This window comes from Ursus maritimus, unplaced genomic scaffold (assembly GCF_017311325.1).
Source record: "Ursus maritimus isolate PB19 unplaced genomic scaffold, ASM1731132v1 scaffold_28, whole genome shotgun sequence".
Lineage (NCBI taxonomy): Eukaryota > Metazoa > Chordata > Mammalia > Carnivora > Ursidae > Ursus > Ursus maritimus.
In genome coordinates, this window is record NW_024425341.1 from 20,621,101 (window position 1) to 20,646,632 (window position 25,532).

Genomic DNA, 25,532 nt, shown 5'->3' on the forward strand with positions numbered 1-25,532 from the left:
TTAAAGTTCCTGGTGTTAAAGCCCCACTGATTGTAAGAACTCATGAAGTTAAGTCCCTCTGGTTTTCAAAGGCAAATATTATGAGGATTTATCTTCCCAGTGCAGGCCCCCTTGCCTGGGGTGCCTGGTTCAGGGTTTGTTCCTCTCCCTTCTCTGTGCTTGCAGTATCCCTCCCTCCTGCAGACAATCTCATGGGTCTGTTCGGTTCCTGACCCTTTTTGTCCCTTCCTACCATTTTTTGCTAACGGCCTCTTCTCTACCTTTAGCTGTGAAGAGTCTATTCTGGCAGGTCTTGGGTCATTTTCTGGGTTATTTACAGTGATGTGGGTGTTATCAAGGTGTGTCTGTGGAATGAAGTGAGCTTAGGATCCTTCTACTCTACCATCTTCTTTGGAAGTCAGATCTTTTTTTGTGAGTTTGAGTTTTGCCTTTTTGTTTTATCATTGTTTTTTAAGATTCTACATAGAAGTAAGATCATATGGCATTCGTCTTTCTCTGTCATACTTATTTAACTTAGCGTAACACCTGCAAACAATGTTCATCCATGTTGTCACAATTGGAAGGATTTCTGTACTTTTCATGGCCAAAGAGTATTCAGTATTCCACTGTGTGTGTGTGTGTGTGTGTGTGTGTACACACTACAACTTCTTCTTTATCCATTCATCTGTTGATGAACACTTAGGTTTTTTCCATGTTTTGGCTACTGTAAATACTGCTACAATGGAAGTAGGGGGTACAATATCTCTTCACCATCATGATTTTTTCCCCCTCAGATGTATCCCCAGAATATATGCTGGGTCATTAAGTAATTTTATTTTTAATGTTTTAGGAGCCTCCATCTATAATCTCACCAACACTGCCCAAGGGTTCCCTTTTGTCCGTAGTCTTGCCAGCATTTGTTATATCTTGTCTTTTTAATAACAGTCATCTTGACAGGCATGAGACTGATAGCTCGTTGTGGTTTTGATTTGCATTTCCCTAGGGATTAGTGATATCGAACATATTTATGTACCTGTTGGCCATTGGAATGTCTTCTTTGGAAAAAATGTCTATTCAGCTCCTTTGTCCACATTTTAATTCTCTTATTTTTCTGTTGAAATGCATGAATTCTTTACATATTTTAAATATTAACACCTTATCACATATACAGCTTGCAATTTTTCCCCCATTCTGTAGATTGAGCTTTCATTTTGTTGATCATTTCTTCTGTTATTCAGAAGCTTTTTAGTCTAATGTAGTCATACTTGTTTGTTTTTTAAAATTAGGGAGGACTATGCATCAAGTTCCCTGGATTGATGGACAACTCTGCTAGCTCTGCAGAGGGGTAATGATACTTGCCCATTCCCTGCTCATCTGCTGCTATAATCAAAGTTGCAGGAAGACTTACACAGATTTCCAGGAGCTCTGGTTAGCTTTTTCGGTCTGGTCAGGCTGGAAACTGTATTCAGCTTTGGCTAGAGCTATAAACTAGCTTTTCTGCCAATTTGGGACTGCAGAAAAGACTCCATTGCTGACAAGGTTTATTGTTTGGTAATCAAATCAGACAGAACTGTGTGCTATGCTCCCTAGACAGACAGGACTACCAACTTGCACTCTGAATGCACAGAGTTGCTAGCTGTGTTTTCCACTCAAGTCCCACTTTAGCCAGAGCTGTAAGGTGGGCTACTGAGATTCCTGGGAACTCTGATTATGGTTCGTGGTTGACAGAATTGGTGGCTGTATTCAACAGTGGGCAGGGCAAAAGATTAGCTTCTATGCTTGGGGTGGAGAAAGGCATACCTGACCCCAAGACAGACAAGCTGATCAGGCATACCTATACACCAAACTTTCAGGCTAGGCTGTGTCTCCAGATCAGCTCTGCCTATGGCAGCACCATGAGGCAGGTACCTTATTCAAATGCTGCTGGGAAAAGTAGTTTTCTAGGTGCTCAGACCAGACTTTTTGATCAGGGAGGGCCAGGAGCTATCCTTAGCAGTGAGTGGGGATATGAATTACCTCCCCTGCCTGGGCAGGGTGGCAAAACCTGTTCCAAGGCTTTTTGTTTGGGGTCTTGACTCAAGCAGAACTGTGCCCCAGATTTCCTGACAAGATAGGGCAACCTGCTTTGCTCTGCTACTTTTCATTGAAGGCTGCCAAACTTTTCACTCAAGTATTGCTGAACTAAGCAGCTTCGCAGATGTTCTGGTCAGGCTTCCTTGTCAAATGGGGCTGGGAGCTACCCTCAGCTGTGGTTGGGACCATAAATTAGTTCCCCTTTTCAGGCAGAATGGGACAGCTAGCTCCAAGTTTCACAGATTTTATGGCAAGGATTTCTAGTTGGGTGGAGCCAAGAGCTACACACAGCTGGAGATGGGCTATAAATGGGGAGTGACTTGGGAATTGACCTTAAAAAAGATGGTGATGTAGGTTGTTTCTAACTTCATTTTCCCTCATATGAACAGCTAACAGCTTTTCAAGGACAAGCCACCACTGTGAAAGTCCTAGAATGTGGGGATAAGACTGAAGCACCCCCTTCATCACAGAGAATGAGACCACATTAGAAGGCTAAGAGGAGAGGCTATGTGCTGACCCCAGTGCCCCTCCCTCAGGTCAGTGCAGCAATAAACCAAGAGTACTCACCTGAGCCTATGGTTTCAGTGGGAAAAGAGAGCTCTAGGTGGACATCCAGCTCCCCAACATCATGGGCCACTCCTTGGGAATGGGTCACTCCAGTCTTACCCTAGGGATTGTGGGAAAATCTGTGAGGCTTGACCACTGGAAATCAGACTGTGAGAGAGAAGGAAGAGGGGCTTGCAGCAACCGGCTCTCAGATCTTGGCAAACAAAATTCCTATTTGAAGCACACAAATAGCAGTTCCAACCAGTAGTTTTTCTCATTTGCAGAGCCAAAATAATGGCATAGTTTGACGAGGGAACTCCATGGAATTCAGGTCCGCCTGATTTCAGACCTCAAAGAGCCTTGCTGCTATATATCCTGGTCCTGCCCTCCCGCCTAGGCAGAGAGCTAAGTCAGAACCCTGCCCATTGCTGAGTGTAGCTCTCAGCACCACCCACTAGAAAGCTTTGCTAGAAAACCAGTGAAGATGCTTGAAGCTGACTCTTCACCCTTTTTTGGCACACAAATCATATGTTCTATGTGTTCTTGTGTACCTTGAGTTTGTGTTTGTTTTGACAATATCTTTTGAGGCCTATTTGATTTTTGTGCATCCAGGACTTCCAAAATTTTAAAATCATTGCATAGTTGTCCATTTTGTGAAGGTACCATAATTTATTTAACCAGCATTTACTGGTGAACATTTAGGTAATTTATAATCTTTTATTCATACAAACAAACAAAAATGATAATTATTTGCATGTATGTGAAGGCAGAGGCATATGACCCATGAATAAAGCTTAAACTTCATAGTCCTCACTTCCATGTGTTCTGAACATTCACTTTTGTACCATTTTTTTTTGTTTTTATATATATTTTTTCATTTGCTAACTTTAAGATATAATTGCTATATACCACTGTATAAGTTTAAGGTGTACAGCACAGTGGTTTAACTTACACACATTGTAAATGATTACCACTATAAGCTTAGTTAGCGTCTGTTATCTCATATACATACAATAAAAAGAAAAAAATTCACTTGTAATGAGAATTCTTAGGATATACTCTTTTAACAATCTGCATACATATATCATACAGCAGTAGTAACTATAGTCTCATGTCGTACTTAGTTCTTTTTCTTAATAATAATTTTTTATTATGTTAGTCACCATACAGTACATCCCTAGTTTTTGATGTAAAGTTCCATGATTCATTACTTGCGTATAACACCCAGTGCACCATGTAATACGTGCCCTCCTTAATACCCATCACCGGCCTAGCCCATTCCCCCATCCCCATCCCCTCTGAAGCCCTCAGTTTGTTTCCCAGAGTCCATAGTCTCTCATGGTTCATTCCCCCTTCTATTAACCCACCCCTTTCTTCTTCCCTTTCTTCTCCTACCAATCTTCCTACTTCTTATGTCCCATAAATGAGTGAAACCATATGATAATTGTCTTCCTCTGCTTGACTTATTTTGCTTAGCATTATCTCCTCTTAGTATAACCAGAAGTTTGTAACTTTTCACCAGCTTCCAACTCATCCTTCCTCCAAACCCTGACTATAACCACAAATTGCTCTTTTTCTATGATTTTTGTTTAGATTACACATATAAACAAGATCATACAGTATTTGTTTTCTCTGTCTGACTCATGTCACTTAGTACAGTGACCTCAAGCTTCATCCAGATTGTTACACTTGGCAAAATTTCTTCATTTTTTATGGATGAGTGTATATATATATATGTATATGAGTATATATGTATGAGTATATACATATACCATAGCTTCTTTGTCCATTCAGTCATTGATGAACATTTTGGTTTTTTCCATGTGTTGGCTATTTAAATAATGGCACTATACACAATGGGCATTCGGGTATATTTCCAAGTTAGTGTTTTTGTTTCCTATGGATATATCCCCAGAAGTAGAATTGCTGATCATATGTAGTTCTATTTTTAGTCTTTTGAGGCTCATCCGTATTTTTTCCATGGTGGCAGTACCAGTTTACAATCCCACTAACAGGGCACATCCCTTTTCTCCACATCTTCTCCAGCATTTATCTCTTGGCTTTTTGATGATGGCTTTTCAAACCAGTACGTGATGAAATCTGATTGTGGTTTTGATTTATATTTCCATAATGACTAGTGATGTTGATCATCTTTTCATATACCATGTCTTTTTTGGAGAAATGTCTATTCAGATCATTTGACCATTTTTAAAAATTGGACCATTTTTTTGTTATTGAGTTTTATGAGTTCACTTATGTATTTGGGATATTAACCCTCTATCAGATAGATGGTTTGCAAATATTTTTTCCTATTCGATAAATTGTCTTTTCACTTTGTTGATTGTTTTTCATCTGCTGGGAAGATTTACTTTGATGTATTTCCATGTGTTTTTTTTTTTAATTTTATCGATTGTGCTTTATCTGTCATGTCCAAAAAACCATTGCTAAGACCCATGTCAAAATTTTTTTAGGAGGTTCAATGTTTCAGATCTTAAATTTAAGTTTTAATCCACTTAATTTAATGTGTATATGTGTAATATAGAGGCCAAGTTTCATACTTTTATATGTGAATATATGAGAAATCTATTTTTCACTGAGTTTTATTGGTTCCCATATCAAATATTAGTTAACTATAAATGCTTGGGTTTTTTCTGGGCTGTCAATACTGTTTCATTGGTCTGCTTGTCTGTTTTGAATTCTGGCTACCATACTGTTTTGATTACTATAAAAGTATAACGTAGCTTCAAATAAGCAAGTGTTATGCTTTCTACTTTGTTCTTGTTCAAGAATGCTTTGGATATTTGGGATCTTTTGTGATTCCATTATAAACTATAGGACTTTTTTCTACTTCTATAAAAAAAATACCACAGAAATCTTGATAGGTAGTTCATTGAATCTATAGGTGCCCTTGATAGTATTGACATTTTAACAATACTGATTTTTCCAATCCATTAACATAAGATGCCTTTCCATATATTTGTGTCATCTTCTATTTATTTTATTAATGTCTAGTAGTTTTCAGAGTAGGGATCTTTTACTTACTTGGTTAAGTTTATTCCTATTTTATTGTTTGTGCTATTGTAAATGGGATAATTTTCTTTAATTTTCAAATAATTTGCTGTTAGAATAATGAAATGTTACTGATTTTTGTATAGTAATTTTGTGCCCTATACCTTAACTGAATTAATTGATTAGATCTAACAATTTTCTGGAGGAGTCTTTAGGAGTTTTCTATAAATAAAATTGTGTCATCTACAAATAGAGATAATTTTACTTCTTCCTTTCCAATTCTGATGCCTTTTATTCCTTTTTCTTGTCTGATTACTCTGGCAAGGACTTCCAGTACTATTTTGAATGGTGATAGTGTGCACTCTTGTCTTCTTCCTAATCTCAGAGGAAAAGCTTTCAACCTTTCACCATTGTGTATCTTATCAAATACATGAGCTTATCAAATATAGCCTTTATTATGTTAAAGTAAATTCCTTCTATATCTAATAATTTGTTAAGAGTTTTTATCAGGAATAGAATTTTTATTGAATAAAATGGACTTGTAACACTGTATAAGTTAAAGGTGTATAGCATGTTACTTTGATACATTTATATATTGTAATATGAGAGCTGTTGTAGCAATACTTATTGCTACATAATTATATTACTGTCTATAGTCAGTTGACTGCATTTGAACTCTATGGCTTGTTTACTACTCATTATATATTTATATTCTTAAACACCATCATTATCCACTGCGCTCCATTCCCTGGTAACCACTGTATTACTCTTTTTTTTTTCATTTTTACAGATTTGACTTTTTTAGATACCACATTTAAGTGAAATTACACAGTACTTGTCTTTCTCTGTCTGACTTACCTTGCTCAGCCTTATATGCTCAAGGTCCACTCATGTTATCACAAATGGCACAATATCCTCCTTTCTCATGCCTGAATAATATTGCATTTTGTATACATACCACAAATTTTTAATCCATTCATCAGCATTTGGGTTGTTTCCATATCTTAGCTACAGTGAATAATACCACAATAAATATGGGAGGGCATATTATCTCAACAAAATCCAGTTTCCATTTCCTTTGGGAGTATATCCAAAGCGGAATTTCTCGGTTTATTTGGTAGATCTATTTTTCATTTTCTGAGGAACCTCCATGTTCTTTTCCATAGTGGTTGGACCAATTGACATTCCCACAATGTATAAGAGGCCCCTATTCAGCACATCCTCACCAGTATTTTTTGTCCCTTGTCTTCTTGATGATAACAGTTGTAACAGGTGTGAAATAATATCTAGTTGTGGGTTTTATTTTTTTTTTTAATTTTTAATTGAAATATAATTGGCCTATATAAGTTTCAGGTGTACAAAATAGTGATTTGACAGTTTTATATTACAGACCTCTTGTGTCATTTGATTGGAGCGTTTAGCCCATTTACATTTAAAGTACTTGCTGATAGGTATGTACTTCTTGCCCCGTTTTCTTTATTGTTTTCTGGTTGCTTCTGTAGTTCTTCTCTGTTCCTTTATTTTCTCTTTTCACTGTGACTTGACTTTAGTGTTTATTAGGATTAATTTCTCTTTATTTTTGTGTCAATTGTAGGTTTTAGTTTCTGGTTGCTGTAAAGTTTATATATAACATACTATGTATGTAGTAGCTATATTAAGTTGATGGTTTCTTGTTTGAACATAATCTGAAATTATTAAATTTTTATCTCCATGTTTTATGTTTATGATGTCATATTTCATCTGTGTATCTCTTTATTACATATATAATGGATTTCACTACTTTTGTCTTTTAACCATTATAAGTTACTGATCTGCTTACCTTTACTGTAAATTTCCTTTTACAAGTGAATTTATTCCCTTTATAGTTTTCTTGCTTCTAGATATGACTTTTTCTTTCTTCTTAAAGAAGTCTCTTTAACATTACTCTTAAGGCCAGATTGAAGTGGTGATAAACCCCTTTAACTTTTGTTCCTCTGGGAAACACTTTATCTCTCCTTCAATTTTAAATGTTAATCTTAACAGGTAGAGTATTCTTGGTTGTAGACTTTTTCTTTTCTTTCAGCACTTTGTATATATTGTGTCACTCCTTCCTGGCTTGCAGTTTCTGTAGAAAAATTAGTTGTTAGCCTTAAGGGTTTTCCTTCTATCTAATTGCTTTTCTCTTGATGCTTATAAGATTCTATCCTTAATCTGTCATTTAAATTATGATGTGTCTTGGTATGGACTTTCTTGGTTTCATTTGTTCAGAGTTCTCTGTGCTTCCTGGACCTGGATGTCTGTTTCTCATATCAGGTTAGGGAATTTTGTAGCCATTATTTCTTCAGATAAATTTTCTGCCTCTTTCTCTCTCTCCTCCTTTTAGGGCCCCCATAATATGAATGTTATTATGCTCGGTGTTGTTATGGAGGTCCCTTAAGTGATCCTCGTTTAAAAATTTCTTTGTTGCTGTTATTGTTGTCATTATCGTTCAGTTTGGTTGCTTTCCACTACCCTGGCTTCCAACTACAGATGCATTCTTCTGCATCTTCTAATTGGCTGTTGATTCCCTCTAGTTTATTTTTCATTTAAGTTATTGTATTCTTCAGTTCTGATGGTTCATTTTTATATTTTGTTTGTGTTTTTAAAGTTCTCACTGGGTTCATCTGTTATCTCAAGTCCAGTGAGTATCTTTTTTTATGTTCAATTAGTCATATAGTACATCATTAGTTTTTGATGTTCGACGATTCATTAGTTGTGTATAACACTCAGTATCTTTATGACCATGACTTTGAACTCTTTATCAAGTAGATTCTTATCATGATTTCATTTAGCATTTTTTTCTGAGGTTTTATCTTTTTCTTTTGATGGAACATATTCCTCTGTCTCTTCACTTGGTGAGTGTTTGTTTCCATGTATTAGGTCTGTCAGTTATGTCTCCTTGTCTTCGAAGTAGTAACCTGATGTAGAAGGCTCTTAATCCTCTTTATCTATTTTTTTCATCTGCCAACAGTTCTCCCTCTGGTAACCAACGGTTTCCTGTATCTGTGATTCTGTTTATGTTTTGTTTCTTTTGTTGGTTTTGTATTTTATTTTATTTTATTTATTTTATTTTTTTAAAGATTTTATTTATTTATTTGACAGAGATAGAGACAGCCAGCGAGAGAGGGAACACAAGCAGAGGGAGTGGGAGAGGAAGAAGCAGGCTCACAGCGGAGGAGCCCGATGTGGGACTCGATCCCAGAACGCTGGGATCACGCCCTGAGCCGAAGGCAGACGCTTAACCGCTGTGCCACCCAGGCGCCCCTGGTTTTGTATTTTAGATACCACATTAAAGTGAAATCATATGGCATGTCTTTCTCTGACCAACTTGTGTCTTTTGTGCAATACCCTTTAGGTCCATCCATGCAGTTAAAAATGGCAAGATTTTATTCTTTTTTATCACTGAATCATATTCCATTGTCTCTGTGTGTGTGTGTGTGTGTGTGTGTAGCTCATCTTTATCCATTCATCCATCGATGGACACAGGTTGCTTATATATCTTGGCTATTGTAAGTAATGCTGCAATGAACATAGATGTACATTTTTCTTTTTAAATTAATGTTTTTGTTTTCTTCAGACAAATACCCAGAAATAGGTTAGGTGGATTGTATGGTATTTCCATTTCTATTTTTTGAGGGTCCTTTATACTGCTTTTGAGGGACCTTCAGCTACTGCACCAGTTTACATTGTTACCAACAGTGCACGAAGGTTTCCTTTTCTCCAAATGCAGCCCGACACTTGTTATTTCTTTTTTAAAGGTTTGAGGGGATCTCACTGTGGTTTGATCTGCATGGCCCTGATGATTAGTGATCTTGAGCTTCTTTTCATGTGTCTGTTGACCATTATATGTCTTCTTTTGAAAAATGTATTTTCAGATTCTCTGCCCAGTTTTTAATCAAGTTGTTTGGGGTTTTTTAGTGTTGAGTTGTATGAGTTCTTCATTTATTTGGATATTAATCCCTTAACAGATATGTTATTTGCAGATATCTCCTCCCATTCAGTAGGTTGTCTTTTAATTTTGTTGATTGTTTCCTTTGCTGTACAAAAGCATTTTACTTTGATGTAGTCACAATTGTTTATTTTTGCTTTTAATGCATTGGCTGAGGATATGGTTCCAAAAGATTTCCAAAAGATTACTAAAACAGATGTCCAAGAGATTACTGCCTATTTTTTTTTAGGAGTTTTATGGTTTCAGGTCTTACATTTATGTCTTTAGTTTTAGTTAATTTTTTATATCAGGTAGGAGAGTGGTGCAATTTCATTCTTTTGCATTAGCTATTCAGTTTGTATGGCACCGTTTGTTGAAGGGATTGTCTTTTCTCCACTATATGCTTGTTTCCTTCGTTGTAGATTAACTCACCTTATAAGTAAGGTTTTTATTTCTGGGCTCACTATTCTGTTTCATTGACACATATCTGTTTTGTGACAGTACCATACAGTTTTGATACCTATAGCTTTGCACTATACCTTGTTAACAATCACAGATCATCCCTGTAAGCCAAGTGGTTGACCCAGACATCCAGGACCCAGCCACAAGCCCATTGCAGTCTCTGAGCTGTTCACTCTGACTCCAATAAGGTGAGCAGGTTGTCTTCACACAGAAGGGCTTTCACATTGTGGATGATGAAGCAACTTGTGTGGTCCATGAACTCCATGTACACCTGTGTGCACTGTCCCTGCAAGCTGGTCCTGCCCAGCACCTTGGTGACCCTGGCCAGCTTAATGGGCTTGGGCTGCACATGGCTCACTTAGTAGTATACTCTGTAATCTGAGATTGTGATGCCTCCAGTTTTGTTCTTATTTTTCAAGGCTGCTTTGGCGAGTGGGGATCCTTTGTGGTTTTATACAAATTTTAGGATTATTCTAGTTCTGTGAAAAATAGTATTGGTATTTTGAGAGGGATTGTGTTGAATCTGTGGATTGTTTCAGATGGAATGAGCAGTTTAACAATATTCTTAGATGTTGCTCCTATGTTGGGCACATAGATATTTACAATAATCCATAGATATAGCATATATTTCCATAGATTTGGGTTTTCTTTGATTACTTTCATCAATATCTTATATTTTTTCAGAGTACAGGTCTTTCAACTCCTTGGTTAAATTTCTTCCTAAATATTTCATTCTTTTTATGCAATGGTAAATGAGATTTTTTTCATTCTTTTCCTCATATTTCTTTATTAGTGTATAGAAATGCAATAGAATTTTGTATATTAATTTTGTATCCTGCAACTTTACTGAATTCCTTTATTAGTTCTAATAGTTATTTGGTGGAGTCTTTAGGGTTTTCTATATTTATATCATGTTTTCTACAAGTAATGACATTTTTACTTCTTTGTCATTTTGAATGTTTGCTTGCTTATGTATGTAGAATGTATGAGTGTCATGTCTAGTACTTTCAGTACTATGTTTAATAAAAACGATGAGTGTAGGCATCTTTGTCTTCCTAATCAACACTGAGTATGATGTTGTTGGTTCATCATAATGGCCTTTATTGTGTTGAGGTACATTCCCTCTATGCTCAATTTTTTGTAATCTGGGTTTTATTGTTGTTGTTTGTTTTTTTACTCATAAATGGATGTTTGATCTTGTCAAATGCTCTTTCTACATCTATTGAGGTGATAGTATTTTTATCCTTCATTTTATTAATGTCCTAAACCACTTTGCATGTTTTGTGGCTATTGAACCACCTTGCATCCCTAGATTAAATCTCACTTGATCATGGTGTATGGTCCTTTTAATGTGTTATTGAAATTGATTTTCTTATATTTTGTTAAGGATTTTAGCATATGATTTTCTTTCTTTGTAGTGTTTTTGTCTGGTTTTGGTATCAGGGTAATGTTGGCTTCATAGAATGAATGTGGAAATAATTCTGTTCATGTTTTAGGATAGTTTGAAAGGGGTAGGTATTAACTCTTTCTTTAAATGTCCGATAGAATTCACTTCTGAAGCTGCCTGGTTTTGGACTTGTGTTTGATGGAGATTTTTTGATTAATTCAATGTAATTACTGGTAATCCATCTGTTCAGATTTTCTATTTCTGGTGCAGTCTTGGAAGGTGGTATGTCTCTAGGAATTTATCCATTTATTTTAGGTTGTCCAATTTGTTGGCATATAATTGTAATAGTGTCTTATAATCCTTGGTATTACTGTAGTGTTAATTTTAATGTTCTTTTACTTCTTTATATAGTTGAGTCTTGTCATCTTTCTTGATGATCTGGCTAAAGGTTTATTAATTTTGTTTATCTTTTCAAAGAAAAGCTCTTAGTGGGGTTTTTTTTTCCAGCTCTATTTCCTTTTTTTCTGCTCTAATCGTTATTATTTCCTTCCTTCTACTAAATTTGGACTTTGTTTGTTCTTCCTTTCCTAGTGTCTTTAGGTGTAAGGTTAAATTATTTGAGATTTTTCTTGTTTCTTGAGGTAGGCCTGTATTGCTATAAACTTTCTTCTTAGAACTGTTTTTGCAGTGTCCCATAGGTTTTGAAATGTTTTTTCATATTCACTTGTTTCAGGGTATTCTTTAATTTTCTCTTTCATTTTTTGTTGTTGTTGTTGAGCCCTTGGCTGTTTAGTAGAGTGTTGTTTAGTCTCCATGTGCTGATGTTTTGTCCTGTGTTTTTTTTCTTGTATTTAATTTCTAATTTCATACCTATTTCATTGGGAAATATTCTTGAAATGATTCCAATCTTAAATTTATTGAGATTTTTATTGTGGCTTAAACTAACAGGTGATCTATCCTGGAGGATGTTCTATGTGTCCTGGAAAAATGTTTATATTTTGCTCTTTTGGAATAGAATGTTCTGTATGTACCTGTTAATTCCATGTAGTCTTGTGCATCCTCCAAAGCCACTGTATCTTCTTAATTTTATGCTTGGATAATCTCACCGTTGATGTAAGCAGGGTGTTAGAGTCCCCTACTATTATTGTATTACTGTCATCTTCTCCCTTTGTGTCTGTTAATGCTTGTTTTATATATTTTGGTGCTCCTATGTTGGGCACATAGATATTTACGATTGTTATATCCTCTTATTGGATTGATAGCTTTATTGTTATGTAATGTCTTCTCTGTCTCTTGTTACAGTCTTTATTTTAAAGTCTATTTTATCTGAAAAGCAGCTTTCCTATTGTTTCCATTCACATGGAATGCATGTCTGTGTCCACAGTTTCTTGCAAAAAATTTAAAAACTCGTAAAAGCAATAGTATATTTTTTATGTTAGTGAGATAGTGGGCCTTTATATAATTTCTAGATGGGGGCTGGTCACCAGAAAGATTCGACAATTAGATGATTGGGACTTTGGTAGAACTCAATCTTTAGGTAGGATTTTGAGTTCAGTCATGTGGCCAATGATTTAACCAATCATGCCCACCTAATGACACACTAATAAATACTCTGCATGCTGAGGAATGGTTGCTGAACACATTACTGTGCCAGGAGGGAGATGTGCCTTGATTCTATGGGAGGAGGACAAGGATGGTCTTTGTTCCATTCCAGACCTCATTCTTATTCATTTGCATGGTCCAGAGTTGCATCCTTTATAAAAGAGCTGTGATTATAAGTAAACACTTTTTTAACTTCTGTGGATCAGTTTAGCAAATTATCAAACATAAAGAAGTTGTTGGAACCACCCAGATTTGTAGCCAGTTGATTGGAAGCACAGGTGACCTCAAGCCCCCCTGAAGTGTGGCTGGTGTCTGAAGTAAGGGTAGAATTGTCTTGTACTGAGCCCATTAAACTCTGGAGCCTGATGGTAACTCTGAGCAGGTAGTGTCAGAAGTTGATTGCAGACCACTCCATTGGAATTGAACTAATATCATAAAACTTACTTCAATGAGTGAAATAAAACACAAGAGGTGGCAGAGCAGAAGATATAAGAGCTAGCATGTTTCTAGCTTTTAGATCAATTTCTCTGCCCAGATGGGAACTGTTCTTTAGCCTGAGTCCTAAAGTGAAATACATGGAGTAGAGCTGTAACTGGCTCTTACTTTTGGACATATATAGGGGGGATAAAGTTATAATAAACTATTATAATAAACCATTATAAGCCATCGTTGAGATTTGGGAGTTGTTTGTTGCAATAGGATAGCATAACAAAACCCGACTTACTTATCCCTCCAAATCGTTTCCTTTACCTCTCTATCCATAAAGCCATCAAATGGCATTATCATCTGCCTAGTCACTCAACCAGAATCTAGGAGTCATTCTTGAATCTTCTGTTTCCCTTACTCTACACACTGAATCCAGCTTTTAGCAAATTCTATCACTTTTGTCTCTAAAATATATAACAAATACACTCTGAAAATCTGAGATGTTCATCTCTTACCTACATTGCATAGATTACTGCCAAAGTCTCCTAACTCATCCACTGGTTTTTTTCTTGTTCCCTTTCAATTCATTCTCTGAAGAGCTGCAAAAGTCATCATAAAAGATAAATTCGATCATATAATTTTTTTCTGCTTAAAACCCTCACTGGTTTTCCATTAGCTTTGGCATGAAATCCAACTCTCTTTCCACGATCTACTAAGGCGTGCCTAATCTCTGTACTTCGCTTATTTCTAACCCCATCACATGTCAGTTTCTTCCTTGCTTGTCTTATTCCAGTTGCAGTAGTCTTTCGTCCTTCAGACCCACTCAACTTTTTCCTACCTTGGGATTTTTGTATGTGTTATTTCTTTCATCTGGAAAGCTCTTCCTCTCATTCTTTAAATGGCTAGTTTTTTTCTTTATTTCTGAGTTTAAATATCATCTTCTTACAAGGCTTTGCTGACCACCCTATCTAAAGTAATTCCCCTCTCTGTAATTCTCTATCTCTATTCTTCTTCCTTTTATTATTTAAACTTCTATGTTTTAACTTGCCTTCCCTGTAAAACATCTTTACTTTATGAGGGCAGGTACAGCAGCTGTCTTGTTTGGGTCTTTTTCTCCAGGGCCTAGCACACAATAGATGCTTAGTAAACATTTGTCAAGTAAATGAATCATTTGATAGTGAGCAGTTGGGTTATAGGGTAGGCCAAAAAAAGGATGTGCCTGGCTGTTGAATAGGACTGTAACTATCCTAATCTTAGGGATCTCCTTTGTTGGGTGCTTGTCTTGGCTGCTTTTAGGTAAAAGGAAACACTCAAGTGTTCCATACTGTAAGGTTTTCCTTTGCCTAGTACACTGCTTTCCACACAGATAACCCTTGTTCATTCTGCCCGAACCACTAATGCTACCAAATTCCAAAGCCAGGCCTCTGCTTTTCATTAATGGGTTGGCCAGATGGCTGACAAGCTATTTCCTTGTGGCAAATATATATTTTTTTCTTTGTCAAAAAGAGAAGGCACAGAAGATTGTTCAAATTTTAGAGCAGGACAGACAGGTGTGTTGCACTACTGTCACTCTTCTCCTCTAAGACTTCCTGTTTAGTCATCTGGACCCTCTATCTCTGCCATTTCTCTCCAATCTTTTCCTAGATACCTCACATCCTGGGCCCTTCCACTAACATCACTCTTCCCAAACTCAGAGGTGTGGGAGGAAAAACAAACAAACAAACAAAAAAACAAAACCATCTCTCTCCCCTTCTCCCACTATTCTCTCGGGCTCATGGGAAGAGGGGCATTTAGTTAAGAATATGTAGGTGATTAGGACTGAGCTGACATGCATCAGTGGAGTTTGCTACCTGGCAAAGAATGACACTAACTTGCAACAGGACAGTTAAATCAGTGTGTTTAGATGAGACAAATTGTTTCACATTTCCTCTGTTTGGATATCTGTATATTAAAATTTTCTGCCTTTATGCTTGGGATTTTCCCCCATTATAAATGTACTGCTTCTTATTAGATTTTGAGTCATGAAGAATTATTTTGCCATACATCAAGTCTCTGTGATTATATTACAAATGAGAAAACTTAGATTAGTTCTCCAATGCGAATGATCTGATATTAAGTTTTGAACTATGGGAAAAACGTTACAATATTTATATATATTTTATGTTTTTTTTTTCTCCATTACAAATTCTCTGTTTAAAATGTGAACATTGGAGACAGGTCCTCTCACATTCTATGTGTTCATAAGGTGTTTTGCCTGTGTGCTGGGCATTTTAATTTTGTTTTTGGCACTATTCTTTAGAGGTCTCAAATCTTAATATGTTATTTATTTGTTGAAATTTATATAATTTGATTTATTTCATTTTTTGCTTTACTGATTATGTCTTCAGGCTTAATAAATCCTTCCCCATTTACAAAGATTATTTTATAATTTATTCTTAAAGTGTTATACTTTTAAGCTATCAATCCACCTGAAATTTTTTTATTGTACTGTGAGAAGTAGTGAATTTTTTTCCATATGAATAATATATTTTCTATGATGTCCCTACCAACTTGTAACGCCATCTTTGTTATATATTAAATTTCTATACATATGTGGGTCCATTTCTGGGTTCTCTGTTCTGCTCTGTTGGTGTGTGTATCTACCCTTGGATCAATACCATATCATTTTAATTACTGTTGCTTATTATGAGTCTCCTTATATGGTGGAAAAAGGCCCTTACCTTGTTTATCAATGCCAAGAGAGTTTTAAATATCTGGTGGAGCTTTAAGAAATAGCTAGGAACTACACACACGTGTGTATAAACAATGAAACTGACTTTACAAATTATTTGGGGGAAATTGATACCTCTCTACTATTGTCTTCCAATTAATGCATATGGTATCCTTTTTATTTATTGAATCTATTTCATATTCTTCTTTAATGGTTTTCTTAAGGTATTCCAATAAAGTTATAATTTTCCCAAACATCTTATGCAAAAATTTCTAAGATGAGTTTTTAAAGTACCTCATACTTTTTGGTGTTATTTTATGTATTATCTTTTTAAAAGATGTCCATATATAGGAATACATCTTTTAAATATTGATTTTGTATCCAAATCTCTTCTGAGTTCTTTTATTTACTCTAATAATTTATTTGAAAATATGCCTGGCTTTTCTATTTTGAGAATTCTATATTTTGCAAGTTAGAACACCTTTCCTTTTTTTTCCCTTCATACTCACTCAATCTTTTATTTCCTTTGTTTTGCCCCTTGGCTAGAACCCCTAGTAGAGTTAAATAGTAGCAATGAGAATAAGCATTTTTATGTTATTCTTGACTGTTAAGAAAGAAATCTAATATTCACCATTAACTTTAATTGTTATAGGTCTCAGAAAATACTCATCACATGATAACTGTTACCAAGAGTTTTTATCATTACAAAGTGTTGACTTAATTTTTTTATTTACTTAGAGATAATCACATATTATTTCCTCCTTTAGTTTATTAATGTATTCATCTTGCAAGTCTTGGATTTTTCATGTGTACATATTGGGTATGTTTTACTGTACTATATTGTACAATATTATACTACTGAACAAAATTTGCTTTATATTGTATAGTTTTTTGTTTAGGAGGAGGCATACTAGGAATTTTTTACTTTCCTTTTTTCCTTTTTTACATTGGGATATAATATAGTAGTTTCAGATGTACAACACATTGATTTGATATATGTAAATATTGTGAAAGGATCACCATAATAAGTCTAATTATCATCCATCACCACATATATTTACATATTTATGGCATAGTAATATATAAATATATATATACACACATGTACACACATATACACATGTACACACATACACACATACCACGTCGTCTTTATCCATTGATCAGTCAATGAACATTTGGGCTCTTTCCATAATTAGGTTATTGTTGATAATGTTGCTATAAATGTTGGGGTGCAGGTATCCTTTCAACTCAGTATTTTTGCATCCTTTGGGTCATAGAAAAGAATGAAATCTTGACATTAGCAATAATGTGGATGGAACTTGAGAGTATTATGTTAAGTAAAATAAGTCAATCAGAGAAAGGCAAATATCATATGATTTCACTTATATGAACCATTATTGAGCCATTGTATCCGTGGAATAAATTCTTTTTTTGAAAGATTTTGTTTATTTGTTTGCTTATTTTTTTATGAGAGTGAGAGTGCAAGGGGTGAAGCAGAGGGAGAGGCATAAGCAGACTGCACTGAGCATGGAGCCTGATGTGGGGCTCTATCTCAGCACCCTGAGATCCTGACCCGAGCTAAAATCAAGAGTCTGATGCGTTTAACCAACTGAGCCACCACTCAGGCATCCCCCCTGGAATAAATTCTTGGATGCTTTGCACATTAATTGACCATATATGCATAGGTTTATTTCTGGGCCTTCTATTCCATTGATCTATGAATCTGATTTTTTGCCAGTATAATCCCATTTTGACTAATATAGCTTTGTAATGTAGTTTGAAATCAGGGCATGTGATCTCACCTTTGTTCTTTCTCAAGATTGTTTTGGTTGTTCAGGGTTTTTGGATTCCACACAAATTTTAGGATCTTCTCTGAAAATTGGGAATTTTCATAGGTGTTATGTTTGTTTATTGTTTTGGGTAATGTAAACATTTTAATGTAAACATTTTAATAATATTCCTCCAATCCATGGAGTTATATCTTTCCATTTATTCATGTTCTTCTCAACACTTTCATTAATGTCTCACAGTTATCAACGTACAGGTATTCCACCTACTTGGTTAAATTTATTCATAGGAATTTTGTTCTTGTTCATGAGATTATAAAAGGGATTACTTTCTTAAATTCTTTCTGATAGTTAATTAGTAGTGTATAGAAATGCAACAGACCTGGATATATTGATTTTGTATCCTGAGACTTTACTGAATTTTTTTATTCAATCTAACAGCTAATAGAATCCTTAGGGTTTTCCTTATATATTGTATTGTCATGTCCCTGCAATGGTGACAGTTTTACTTCATTTCCAGTTTGAATGTCTTTTAATTCTTGGCTAATTGCTTCAGCTAAGACTTCCAACTATGTAAAATAAAAGTGGTGACAATGGACATTTTTATCTTGTTCCTGATCTTAGAGGAAAAGCTATCAGCTTTTGGCCATTGAGGCTGATGTTAGTTGTGGCCTTCTCATATACGGTGTTTATTTTGATGAGGTATATTCCCCCTATACCCACTTTTTTTTTACACTTTTTATCATGAAAGGATGTTGAATTTTGTCAAATGCTTTTTCTCCATCTGTTGAGATGAACATATGATTTTTTTAAAACTTCATTTTGCTAATGTGGAGTATCCTATCGATTGATTTGCAGATGTTGAATTATTCTTGCGTCCCTTGAATAAATTGCACTTGATCATGGTACTTCATTGTTTTAATGTACTGTTAAATTTGGTTTACTAATATTTTGTTGATGATCTTTGCTTCTATGTTCATCATGGATATTGCCCTGTAATTTTCCTTTCTTGTAGTGTCTTTGTCCTTTTGGTATCAGGTAATGCTGGCCTCATAAAATGAGTTTGGAAGCATTCCCTCCTCTTCAATTTTTGGAATAGTTTGGGAAGGATTGGTATTCTTTCTTAAATGTTTGGTAGAATCCACCAATGAGGTCATTTGGTCCTTGATTTTTGTTTCTTTGGAGGTTTTTTATTTGTTTGTTTTTGTTTTAAGAGGGGAGAGGGGCAGAGGAAGAGGGAGAGAGAGAATCTTAAGCAGACTCCATGCCCAGCGCAGAGCTCAACATGGGGCTGGATCTCACAACACTGAGATCATGACCTGAGCCTAAACCCAGAGTCAGATGCTTAACTGACTGAGCCACTCAGGTGCCCCTCTTTTGAGTTTTTTTAAATAGTGATTGAATCTCCTAGCTAGTAATTGATATATTCAGATGTTCTGTCCTTCCTGGTTCAGTTTTGGTACGTAGTATGTTTCTAGGAATTTGTCCATTTTTCCCCTAGATTTTTAAACTTGTCAGCAAATAATTTCTTATAGTAGTCCCTTGAGACCCTTTGTATTTCTGTGATAACAGTTGTAATGGATCCTCTTCCATGTCTGATTTTTTTCTAATGCTCTCTTTTTTCTTGGTGAATCTAGTTCAAGGTTTGTCCGTTTTGCTCATCTTTTGAAAAAATCAGCTCTAAGCAAAATAAGTCAGTCACAGAAAGACAGATACCATCTGATTTCACTCCTAGTGGACAATTTAAGAAACAGATAAACATATGAGAAGGGGAAAAAAAGAGAGAGGGAAGCAAACCACAAGAGAGTCTCATCTCTAGGGTTAATGAAAGAAGGTGAGTGGGGGGATGGGCTAAATTGGTGATGGTATAAAGGAGGGCACTTGATGTGATGAGCACCCAGTGTTATATGTAAATAATGGATACTAAATTCTACACCTGAAACCAATTTTACCATATATGTTAACTAACTAGAATTTAAATAAAAACTGAGAAGAAAAAAAGGAATATTACTAAAGGAAGAAAAAACAGCTCCATTTTTATTATTTTCATTGATCTTTGATACTGTCTTTTTAGTCCCTATTTCAATTATTTTTGCTTTGAAGTTTATTTCTTTCCTCTACTAACTTTGGGTTTTATTTATTCTTCTTTTTCTAGTTACTTGAGTTAGAAAGTTAGGTTGTTTTTTGGTGATACTTCTTGTTTATTAATGTAGACATTTATCACTATGAACTTTCCTCCTAGAACTGCAGTTGATATATTCCATGAGTTTTAATATGATTTATTTCACTTTTTATTCCAGGTATGTTTGAATTCCTCTTTTTTTTCTTCATTGATCCATTGCCATTCATATGATGTTGCATAATCTCTGTCCTGGAGAATATTCCATGTGCACTTGAAAAGAATGTGTGTTGTTGGTTTTGGCCGGGATGTTCTATATATAGGTGGCAAGTCATCTGGTTTAGTGTTTCACTTAAGTCCAATGTTTTCTTACTGATTTTCTGTCTGGATGATCTATCCATTGGTGTATGTGGGTTATTAATATCCCTAGCTAGTATTGCATAGCTCTGTGTTATTCCTTTAGATCTGTTAATATTTGCTTTATATATTTATGTTGTCCTGTGTTATGTGCATAAATATTTACAAATACTATGTCTTCTTTTGGATTGTACCTTTTATCAGTATGTAATGACATGCTTTGTTTCCTATGACAATCTTTGTTTTAAAATCTACCATATATATGTATTGCTACCTGAGCTTTCTTTCAGTTTCCATTTGCATGGAACATCTTTTTTTTTTTTTTTAAGGCTCATAAGACTTTATGTAACATATCAAGACACATAGAAATTAAAATATAATGTTGGCAAGTATAATGATAAACACACATAGTTTACCAATGAAGACATTTAATCCAGCACAGGTTGGCTGTAGTCAGGAGAGGATCCCTGGAAGACAACATCTGATCAAAGGGTCAGGGTCTGGTTTGGTCAGGCTGTGGGGTTTGAGGCTCCTATTTCATGAATGGGTTGCAGGACCCCGCTATCCCTCACTTTCACTTTGGTCACTGTCCAGAGCCCTGGGCTTGCATTTCAGTGGGATGACCTAACATGATTCTGTCTCCTCCCAAATTCCTGGCACAGGATCTCACTGGTTCATGTGGCCCTAGAGCAGAAGTGGAGGCTCCATAGTGTCCAGCATGCATGGAACATCTTTAGTCATCTTTTCACTTCAGTCTTTGTGTTTTATGTGTTAAGTGAGTCTCTTGTAGGCATCACATAGATGGGCCTTGGGGTTTTTTTTTGTTATTTTTTGTTTTTTTAACATTTACCAACTCTATCTTTTGATTGGAGAATTTACTCCATTTACATTTAAAGTAATTATTGATAAATACATATTGTCATTTTAATTGTTTTCTATTTTATAATTCCTCTTTATTCTTTTTGTTTCTATTACTCTCTTCCCTTGTGGCTTGATTGTTTTGTTTAGTAGTCTGCATAAAGAATTTCCTAATTATTATTTGTATATTTACTATAGGTTTTTGCTTTGAGGTTACCATGAGAATTATAACAACTTATGTTTATAACAGTTATTTTAAGTTGATAACAGCATAAGTTTGAATGTACTTAAAAGTTCTACATTTGTACTCCTCCCCCAGTTTTTGACATCATATTTCATATCGTTTTAACTTAAGTGTCCATTGATAAATTACTGTAGTTATGGTTGTTTTCCTACTTTTAACCTTTTCAGTAGCTTCATAAGTGATTTACTACCTATTTATGTATTTACTAGTGAGATTTATATAGTCATATATTTTCTTCTCACTAATTTTCACTCTTTCTTTTGAGCTTAAAGAAGTTCATTTAACATTTCTTATAAGGCCAGACTACTGCTGCTGAACTCTTGTAACTTTGGCTTGCCCAGAAAACTTTGTCTCCTTCAATTTTGTGTGATACTTTTGATGGATATATTATTCCTGTTTGGTATTTTTTTCTTTTAGTACTTTGAATATATTGTTTCCCTCACTTTGAGCCTATAACGTTTCTGCTGAAAAACCTGCTTATAGTCTTATGTGAGTATACTTATATGTAGCAAGTTATTTTTCTCTCACGGCTTCTCGTATTTTCATCTTGTATGTAACTTTTGATATTTCAACTATAACGTGCCTTTTCATGGGTCTGCTTGGGTTCCTCTTATTTGGAACTCTCTGGGCTTCCTGGATCTGGATGTGTATTTTTTTCCCTCAGGTTAAGCAATTTATAGCCATGACTTCTTCCAATAAGATTTTTTGCCCCCTTTTCTCACTTATCCTGACACAACTGTAATGTGGTTGTGAGTACACTCGATGTTCCATATTTTCACTTTTTTTCCATTATTTTCCTTTATGTTGCTCTGACTGCACTGCTATGTCTTGAGCAGACTTATCTTTTCTTCTGTTTCATCTAGTCTGTTATTGAACTCCTCTACTGCATTTTTCAGTGCAGTAATTGTATTCTTCTGTGACTTCTGTTTGTTAAATTCTTAGATATTATATCTCTTTGTTGAATTTCTCACTCTGTTCGTCCATTCTTCTCTCGAGTTCATTGAGCATTTTTATGACCATTACATTGAGCTCTTGATCAGGTAAATGCCTTATCTCTGTTTCATTAAGATATTTTTTTGAGGTTTTATTTTGTTCTTTAATTTGGAAGATATTCCTTTGTTTCTTCATTATGCTTGACTCTGTGTTGGTTTCTGTGCATTAGATGCATTACCTCACCCAGTCTTGATGGAGTGGCCTCATGTAGGATAAATCTTACTGTTCAACCCTGCCCTGTTCCTTGGTTGTCTCTCAAGCATTTTCTTTTTCAGATTTGCTTTTTTAAAAATGTCTTGTTTTATTCAAGTATAATTAACACAATGTTATATTAGTTTCAGATGTACAACATAACAATTCCACAATTCTGTAGATTTCTCAGAGCTCATCCAGATAGACTATTATTCCCCTTTACCTATTTTACCCATCCTCTCCCACCTCCCCATTAGCAACCATCTTTGTTCTCTGTATTGAAGAATATGTTTTTGGTTTTTCTTTTTTTTTCCCCCTTCATTTGTTTCTTAAATTTTACATATGAGTAAAATCCTATGGTGTTTATCTTTCTCTGACTGAATTATTTCCCTTAGCATTATACTCTCTAAGTCCATCTATGTTGTTGTAAATGGCAACATTTTATTCTTTCTATGGATGAGTTATATGCCACTTCTTCTTTATCCATTCATCTATCAGTGGATACTTGGGCTACTTCCATAATTTGGCTATTATAAATAATGCTGCAAAAACATAGAAGTGCATATATCATTTCAAATTAGCATCTTTATATTCTTTGGGTAGATAGCCAGTAGTAGAATTACTGGATTATATGGTAATTCTGTTTCTAACTTTTTTGAGGAACTTTGATACTGCTTTCCACAGTGTCTGCATGAATTTACATTCCCACCAACAGTGCATGAGCTATATGCAAAAGAATGAAACCAGACCACTTTCTTACACCATATGCAAAAATAAACTTGAAATGGATTAAAGACCTAAATGTGAGACCAGAAACCATAAAATTCCTAGAAGAAAACAGACAGTAATTTCTTTGACATTGGCTATAGAAACGTTTTTCTAGATATGTCTTCTCAAGCAAGAGAAACAAAAGCAGGGGCGCCTGGGTGGCACAGTGGTTAAGCGTCTGCCTTCGGCTCAGGGCGTGATCCCAGCGTTACGGGATCGAGCCCCACATCAGGCTCCTCTGCTATGAGCCTGCTTCTTCCTCTCCCACTCCCCCTGCTTGTGTTTCCTCTCTCTCTGGCTGTCTCTATCTCTGTCAAATAAATAAAATCTTAAAAAAAAAAAAAAAAAAAAAAACTTAAAAAAAAAAAAAAAAAAAAAAACTTAAAAAGAGAAACAAAAGCAAACTTAAACTATTGGGACTACACCAAAAGAAAACTTTTTTTTGCACAGTGAAGAAATCATCAACAAAATAAAAAGGCAACCTGCTGAATGGGAGAAGATATTTACAATTGATATATCCAATAAGGGGTTAATATCCAAAATATATAAATAACTTATATAATACCCAAACCCCACGTAACCCAATTAAAAAATGGATAGAGTATCTGAATAGATATTTTTCCAAAGAAGACAAAACGATGGCCAACAGACACACAAAAAGATGTTCAACGTTATTCATCATCAGGAGAATACAAAATTAAAGCCACAGTGAGTTATCACTTCACACTTGTCAGAATGGCTAAAATGAAAAACACAAGAAATAAGTCTCTCAGACAATTTTGATTGTTGAAGCAACCTATTTATTTTTAATAGCTCCCAATTGTTGAAGTTGTACCAACATCTGTCAGTATCCCAAAGGGAGGGATCTCAGTTAGCCCCTAGATTCAGGATGACTGGAAACCAGACTCTCAGGTAGCAGTTTCTAAATTATGCAAATATATACAGTCCTGTTTGGACCATAAGCATTAGCCCCACTGGCTTATGCCTGAGGGGGAAGCTCCAGGAAAAGCAAATAGGAGTCTTTCCCAAGAAGACTGGATGTGTGTTTCAGTCTGCTGTCTGTGCAGGGCCCTGGGGGTGCTAGCCTGCCAAGAACTGTCTTTCCAGTTGTCAGAGTCCTGTGGGGCCAGGAGCAAGCCCCCCTGACCACCAAAGCCAGGTGATCAAGGGGCAACCCAGGACAGCCAGTTGTAGAAACTGGGGCATCAGACATGTTAAAGAGCCTCCCCTCTAATAGATACAGATGTGCTGAAGCACAGCAGAGGAAAAGTGAGAAGATAGGGACGGTCCTCGAGATCTCTTAAAAGGCTTATAGTCAGCCCTTAGATATGTGTTTACTTAGAAGCCTTCCCCTCAAGTTTTAGCTTGATAAATTAATAGACCTCTTTCACAGAAAGACTGAGCTCTTGCTGTGTCCCAAGTGTGGTAGCTGTTTAAGTATTTATTCTCTGTTGGTTATACTTCTGTGGGATCTGAGAATGTAATATTCTCAGCCACCAGACCCAGGTGATAGAGACGCATCTCCTGGTGTCAGCTGGAAAAATTGTGGTGCCACACGAAGGTATAAGGTCTTTTTGGGAGACAACAGGAAGCTGGAGTGAGACAGAGGGAGGGTGCAGATTGCATCCACCAGACTCTGTTCCCTGCGATCAATTCCATGGGCCAATAGTCGCCAAACCAGTTGTCTACCCCTCAGACCAAAGCTTCTAGACAAGCAAACAGGCCTCTTTCTCAAAAAGAGTGGATGTGTGTTTCAGTCTGCTATCTGTACAGGGCCCTGGGGGTGCTAGCCTGCCAAGAGCTGCCTCTTCAGTTGTTAAAGTCTCATGCGACTTGGGAACACAAGCCCCCTTGGCCTCCAGAGCCAGGCAATCCAAGGGTGTTCCCTGGATGGCAACCACAAAATCTGGGGCATCAGACATGACTGAAAGTTCCCCTCTAGGAGATACTTGCTCTCTGGAGTGCTGCACTGGAAGAGTGAGGTGGTGGCACCTGATGCCTCCCTAGATGGGAAGAAGGTTTTTGAATGAGCTCTGCCTTACCAACAAAGTGCATTTAGATTGCATTTTTG

General features: G+C 35.8%; 1 long non-coding RNA gene across 2 annotated transcripts in view; it reads left to right on the top strand.

Moving 5' to 3' along the window:
* Positions 1-25,532, top strand: part of LOC103676932 — a 192,483-nt gene that overhangs the window by 117,332 nt on the left and 49,619 nt on the right. The window lies entirely within an intron of this gene.